Genomic DNA, 6,793 nt, shown 5'->3' with positions numbered 1-6,793 from the left:
TTTCCTCATGAGTTATTTCTCATTTTCTCCTGGTTCTTCCTTAAATATCAATTACAGATTCCCTCCTCCCGCATCCTCTGTCATGAAAAATATCCAGTAAAACCAGAGATTCTGCAACTCTTATAGTCAGGAATGCAAAAGATCTTTTTACAATAGGTGTTAAACTTTTTGAATGCATCATTTTTATTGCAATTAATGTTTTGAGGGCTTACATTCGAGTCTGATGCCTAATTCTCTGAGTAATCAACTTCCACTGTCCTCAATGACAAGATTTTTTTTTTCTTTTTTAGCTCCCATCACCAAGGGCATTTACAATTATACTTTCACTGGCCATTTCATTTAAGAATTTAGCCCCCAGGCCTGCAATCAGATCAAAGAGGGGGCCACAGAGATTATGTTACATAATTATAATTTAACATACCTATTGTAGTAGCTCCAAGAGGCCAATCAGATGGGGCCCCATTACACTAGCTGCTCTACATACATACAGTAAACGACAGTTCCTGCCCCCAAAAAGCTTGTGTCATAAACAGATACTTAAGGTTTAATGTCCCTTTTACCTGTAAAGGGTTAAGAAGCTCAGTGAACCTGGCTGACACCTGACCAGAGGACCAATGGGGGGACAAGATACTTTCAAATCTTGGTGGAGGGAAGTCTTTATTTGTGCTGGTTTTTTTGTTCTTTGTTTGCTCTTGGGGCTAAGAGGGACCAGATGTGCACCCTAGGTTTCTCCAATCTTTCTGAAACAGTCTTTTATGTTCAAAATAGTAAGTACTAGCTAGAAAAAGGGGCTAAGTCTTATGTTTGTTTTCTTAACTTGTGAATGTGTATTTTGCTAGAAAGATTTTATCTCTGTTTGCTGTAACTTGTATCTTAGGCTGGGGGGAGGGAGTCCCTCTAGTCTATACGAGCTGAAGATGTAAACATTTTCCATCTTGATTTTACAGAGATAATTTTTACTTTTTCTTTCTTTAATTCAAAGCTTTCTTTTTAAGAACCTGATTGATTTTTTTCCTTGTTTAAGACCTAAGGGGATTGGGTCTGAACTCACCAGGGATTGGTGGGGGGAAAGGAGGGGGGAAAGGTTAATTCTTCTCTGTTTTAAGATCCAAGGAGTTTGGATCAGTGTAATTTCTCAGGGTAACCCAGGGAGGGGAAAGTCCGATAGGGGGAAAGAAGGGGGAATGGTTTATTTCTCTTTGTTTTAAGACCCAAGGGGTTTGGGTCTTGGGTTCCCCAGGGAAGATTTTGGGTGAACAGAAAGTGTGCCAAAACGTTATATTTTTGGCTGGTGGCAGTGCTATCAGATCTAAACTAGGAATTAAGCTTAGAAGGGTAAATGCAGGTCCCCACTTTTAGGATGCTAAAGTTCAAAGTGGGAAGAATACCTTGACAGCTTGCAGTAAAAGGCCACAGTTCAGGAAATGAACCCTCTTCAGAAATGGTCCTTAAGCACATGCTTAACTTTAAACACATGCTTAAGTCCACTGAAATCAATTAAGTATGTGCTTAAAGCTAAACAAGTGTGTAACTCCTTTCCTCATGCAGGGTCTAAAAGCCCAATCAGCTGTGGAGCTTCAGTGATTTAATTCCCAGAAACTCTACCATGGTGCTATTGGTAATGTGCATCCATTGTCTCCGATATGTGTACTACTCCACTCTCTGGCATACACAGCAATTTGCTGTTTTTAAACATAAACACGCACACACAGAATCTCAGTTTTAGATGGTTTCATAAGCATAGTTACATTTTTAAAAAGTGGACACAGGGCCAGATGTGCAAAGTGAGCACAGGCTGGCTTCCATTTGAGTGCAATGCTATGTTGTACATTCACTTTTGGAAAACTAGTACCTGTGTGTGCAATAGAGAGCCTTTACACACACAGGCTGGACAAATGGTTGGGTTTGTGTCAATTGCACCACTTCTGGCCATGCTGCTGTTTCTGTGCATGCATATACCATCTTTGGGGAAATTTGGCACATGGTGGGTGCCACCATTAATTAAGAGCCAACCACAGGAGAGTGGATCCATTGATTTCAAAGGGATTACTCATATGATTTACTATTCAAAGTCAGTTAGAGGTTTAAAAATCTAATCCTAAATGTTTGAATTTTTTTTTAATGTTTTTTTCCTGTTATCAACAGGTTTTTTTTTAAGGAAAAAGTTACATTTATTCTTCTGTGGTATGAAATTTAAAATTATATGTTTAAGCCTTTATAGGATCAGACCGTTACATTTCAAAACTTTTTCTTTTTGTAATCGGTTCTCTGTCTCATTTTGCCTATGAGTGATGTCAGGAAGGAAAAGTTATAGTAATGGGCTGGTTCTGTGTTTGAAATAGAAAATAAAACAGACCAGATTTTGCATTGTAAGATACATTGTGCTTCACACAAATTGTGTGCATGTACCTGGTTGCTATCTGGAAGGTTTTTAATCAGCCTAGCTGGTAATTGTAGTACCTTTTTGATTAAAAGATTTAATCTGCCGTTTGTGTTTCCATGTCATAGTGCTCTACAGTTCACACCCCTATGGTCTGCGCAGTGGTGCTGTGTTAGGATAAGGTAAGACACATGATCAGAATAATCTAAAAGTACACATACATGCATGCATGCATGCGTGTGTGTGTGTGTGTGTGTGTGTGTGTGTGTGTGTGTGTGTAAACTGTGTTTCTCTAAAACTTTTAGTAACAATTAGCCATAGTCAGCACTAGGACCCTATTTATTGTGGGGAGAAAGGGGTGTTGGTCAGTGACTGGTTTTACCTTGGAGGTGGTAACTCTAATCGTAGGTCTCAAACGGAGTCACATGAAATTGAATGTGAACACAAAGAGTATCTCTTAAAACTTCTGGAACATCCACATCCCTTACATTTTCTCTTTAGAAAAATTATGAGTCTAACCACAAAGCCTTAATTAAAAATGAACAAGGGTTAAAATGATCATAGTACAGCCCATTCACAAAACCCCCCTCTGAATAATAGATACTGTGATGAGATGTGCCGAGGACTCTCCCATGTGGCATAAACGTGAAATTACACAATAATTGCTCAGCAACAACAGCCAGATTATTGTATTCCTTGAGATTTCTATTGCAAGTCAGTGGAAATGTGCTTTATTTACTCAGTTATTTTTTCTATTAATTAGTGGGTGTCTCATATAAAAAGAAAATGCCACTTATGAAATATAGAAAATCCTCATGAAAAATCTTTACGGTATCTATATTCTAAACCTATTAGCAAACAAAAGGCAGTCCATTTAGCAACATTAAAAGCTTTTTTTTTTTAAGCTTATCAATATTTTGGCCACGTGAATAGGCAAAATCTCTACAAATTGCAATTCCAGATTAAATATGGGTGGGTTTCTAAATAATTAATAGTCTTTAATAATAGGACTAAAAATTGAGAACCCTTAAAGAGAAAAACCTATATAGACACACGGCCTTTCACACAAGAGAAATCTTTAAATATATTACTTATTCACCTCCTTACAAGTTCTATACAGCAGAGAAAATATCTTCTCTGTGGGCCACAATTACTTCTGGCATAAGGAGTCAGTGGAGGGAGGCCAAGGAATCATATGTAGGCACCAGTAAAGGAGACAGTGTGATCTACTGGACAGAGCACTGGACTAGGTCTAAGGAAACATGGGTTCTAGTTTTGGCTCTATCACGGGCCTGCTGGATACAAGTCACTTCCCCACTATGTGCCTCGGTTTCCCCACCTTTAAAATGGGGGATAATGACATTAACCTCCTGCGTAAAGGGCTTTGGGATCTACTGATTAAAAAGCCACTCTATAAATGCTTGGTGTTATTATTATTATGACTTCTGCACGACTGCCTCAGTCTTATGCAGATGCCTTATGATGATCTTAGGATATTCACAGCAGGTGAGGAGGGCTACTCTACCACTGTTGGGTGAAAACCTTGCCCCTGCAAGATGTGGAGGAAATTAAATGAGTTGAAACAAAGAATTCCCTATGTGCGCTGTCTTTGCCTGCAGACACCATCCCCACAGCTCCCATTAGCTGTAAGTCCCATCCAATGGGAGCTGTGCAGCTTGCACTCAGGGTGGAGGCAGCGTGCAGAGCTGCCTGGCCATACCTCCACCTAGGAGCTGAGGTTGTGGGGGATGTAGCTGCTTCCAGGGAGGCATGGAGTCAGGTAGGGAGTCTGCCAGCTCCACCAACTGTCCCCCCTGCACCTCACCGCCTTTCCACCCCCGCAGCACAAGTGGCACCTTCCCCCAGCATCCGTGGCACCCCCGGGATGCCCGCCCCAAGATTTAGTCAAGGGTATATAGTACAAGTCATGGACAGGTCGCAGGCCGTGAATTATTGTTTACTGCCCATGAGCTGTCCATGAATTTTACTAAAAATACCCATGACTAAAACATAGCCTTAATAGTGATACAATGACCAATGATGAAGAACTAGAATGCAAAAGAGGAAATTGCACCTGCTTCTGATTGTCTACTGCAAAGTCTGCAGACAGAGCTATGGCTCTCCACTGCTGCTTCCTTCCCCTGCAACCATCATTTGCTCTTGATGACAGACACCACATTCTTTTATAGGCTCAGCTACTGAATTCTGATTAGCGCCCCGAGAAGTGTCTTATCAACATGATTATATTGGACACCCAAATTGCAAACCTACCATATCAATGCCAAGTCACTGATTTCTTGAAGCTGTTATTTTTTCAGTGTGCATTTTATTAGTTGAATAAACGCTCCATCGTTAGACAATTGCAATATTACATTTTTACAACAAAGTTCAATCAGTCGGGAAGAGTGCAGCTGGCATATAACCCTCATGACTATGTCCAAAGCATAATTTATGTTTATACCATACTACAATTTCATATTTATTCTGCATACAGCAATGAGATAGTAGATGAAATGTTGCATTTCCAGTGTTTAAAGAGGGACAATAACCATCCTTGCTTAGGAATAATCATTAATCAGTACAAAACTCTAATGCAACATCATGAGGAATTCATATTATAAGACAATGGTGCCCAACCGTATTACACAGGAGGGCCACATAAACCTAAACACAAACTCATGTGGCCCAAACAGACTCTACATATTTTAATAAGATTTAAAGTCACCTGTATTAATTTACAATTTAAGTTCAGCTTGTTTCATATGCATTTAGATAGGCTGTTTCCATGTACAATATTATGTATTTACATACTTGTGTAAACTAAGATGACGTAAACATAATGACAAAACACTAATTAATTGGCCATTAGTATACTGTGGTGAAGCAGGCCGTGGGCCTCATGAAATGCTCTGTTGAGCTGTGTATGGCCTGTGGGCCATAAGTTATGCAACCCTGCTGTAAGAAATCCATTACTAATTAGGGCTTCACAGCTGTCACTACGCTGCTTGACAAAGCTAATTCGAACTTCAAGTTAACATAGGTAGTCTGGATAGTACCCAGAACCTCCTGTTCCAAAACTCAGAGGCCCCTTGCACTGCCCAAGCTCTAAGAAAACGTGGTACATGGCCTCTCAGTCCCTATAATTTTCAAATATGTGATCATTTAAATGATCTCAGATGCTACTATAAGTTCCCACACTGAAACAGACACAGTAGGCCAAATTCTGCCCTTGCTTGCAACTGTGCAATCTTGTTATCTTCACGGGTGTGGCTGAAGGTGGAATTTGTCCAATGGCGTGCTTTTATTTCAATGCAGAACTAATTGGGCATTCAGCTGATGCATTCTGTACAATAATTGGAAGTTGTTTAGTTAAATTTATCTAAATGTGTCCTTATCACATATACTGTAAGTATGCTTGTGAGTGCATTTATTTGAATTGCTGCAAAGTTGGGATATGTAAGCTGATAAGGAAATGCATAATAAGCTATTTTTAGTAAAGATAAACCCTGATTTTACAAGGATTGCAGGGAATATCCAAAACCATCAGAATATCAGCTAGCTAGTCAACATTTTCTTAACTAAGCATGATTTCCTCATGGAGGAGTAACTTATATGTCAAAATTGAACTTAAATGAAGGAGATTTTTGAGCTGGACTCACAAAAATAATACTTTGAAAAATAATTTAAGTGTAAAACACTCACAACCTTGGATAACTCCAAATGACCAGATATAATTGTATTTAACTTTTTAAGTGGATATAATGGCTTGTGCATCTATGGCCCTCCCAACACACTTTGGAAGCATTTGTTAATTAAGCTTCACAACTGGGTTGATTGAAAATTTTGCACTTAATTTTTTTATGGAAAATTTGGGGGGGGGGTTGACTAAGCTGAACTTTTTGCAGAAAGTGTCTGCTTTCCAAACTCCTGAAAACCAAAATATTTAGGGTTGGATATGTTTCTGCAGTGCACTGTGGGAGTTGTAGTTTGACTGGCTCATGTTTCCGTTTTCCTTTATGGGCCAGGCTACATTTCCCATGAGCCACCATGACTAGGGACTCCCATGATGCATCCCTTTTCCTCCAAGAGGGGAAATCATGGTACATCATAGGAAATGTATTTCAGTCAGGGAGTCCAGCCAAGAAAGGAGAATGGGAGCAGGATGTATGTGAACTACAACTCCCATGAGACATGATAGCAGCATTACCAAATTGAAATGTTACTGTTTTCCAGGAGCGTTTTTGGGGGTCTGGCCAAAATATTTTGATATTTGACTTTTTGCTAAAAAAATATGGTATGTCAACAGGAAAAAAAAAAAAGCCCTATTATCTGACCAGCTTTACTGACATCATCTGTGTGAGTCTAGTAATATAACCATTTCTGAAGGTGAATAACAGAGGCCCAGAGTGGATA

The sequence above is a fragment of the Gopherus evgoodei genome, chromosome 8 (genome assembly GCF_007399415.2).
Source record: "Gopherus evgoodei ecotype Sinaloan lineage chromosome 8, rGopEvg1_v1.p, whole genome shotgun sequence".
In the NCBI taxonomy this organism is placed as follows: domain Eukaryota; kingdom Metazoa; phylum Chordata; order Testudines; family Testudinidae; genus Gopherus; species Gopherus evgoodei.
This window is presented reverse-complemented; position numbering follows the sequence as displayed.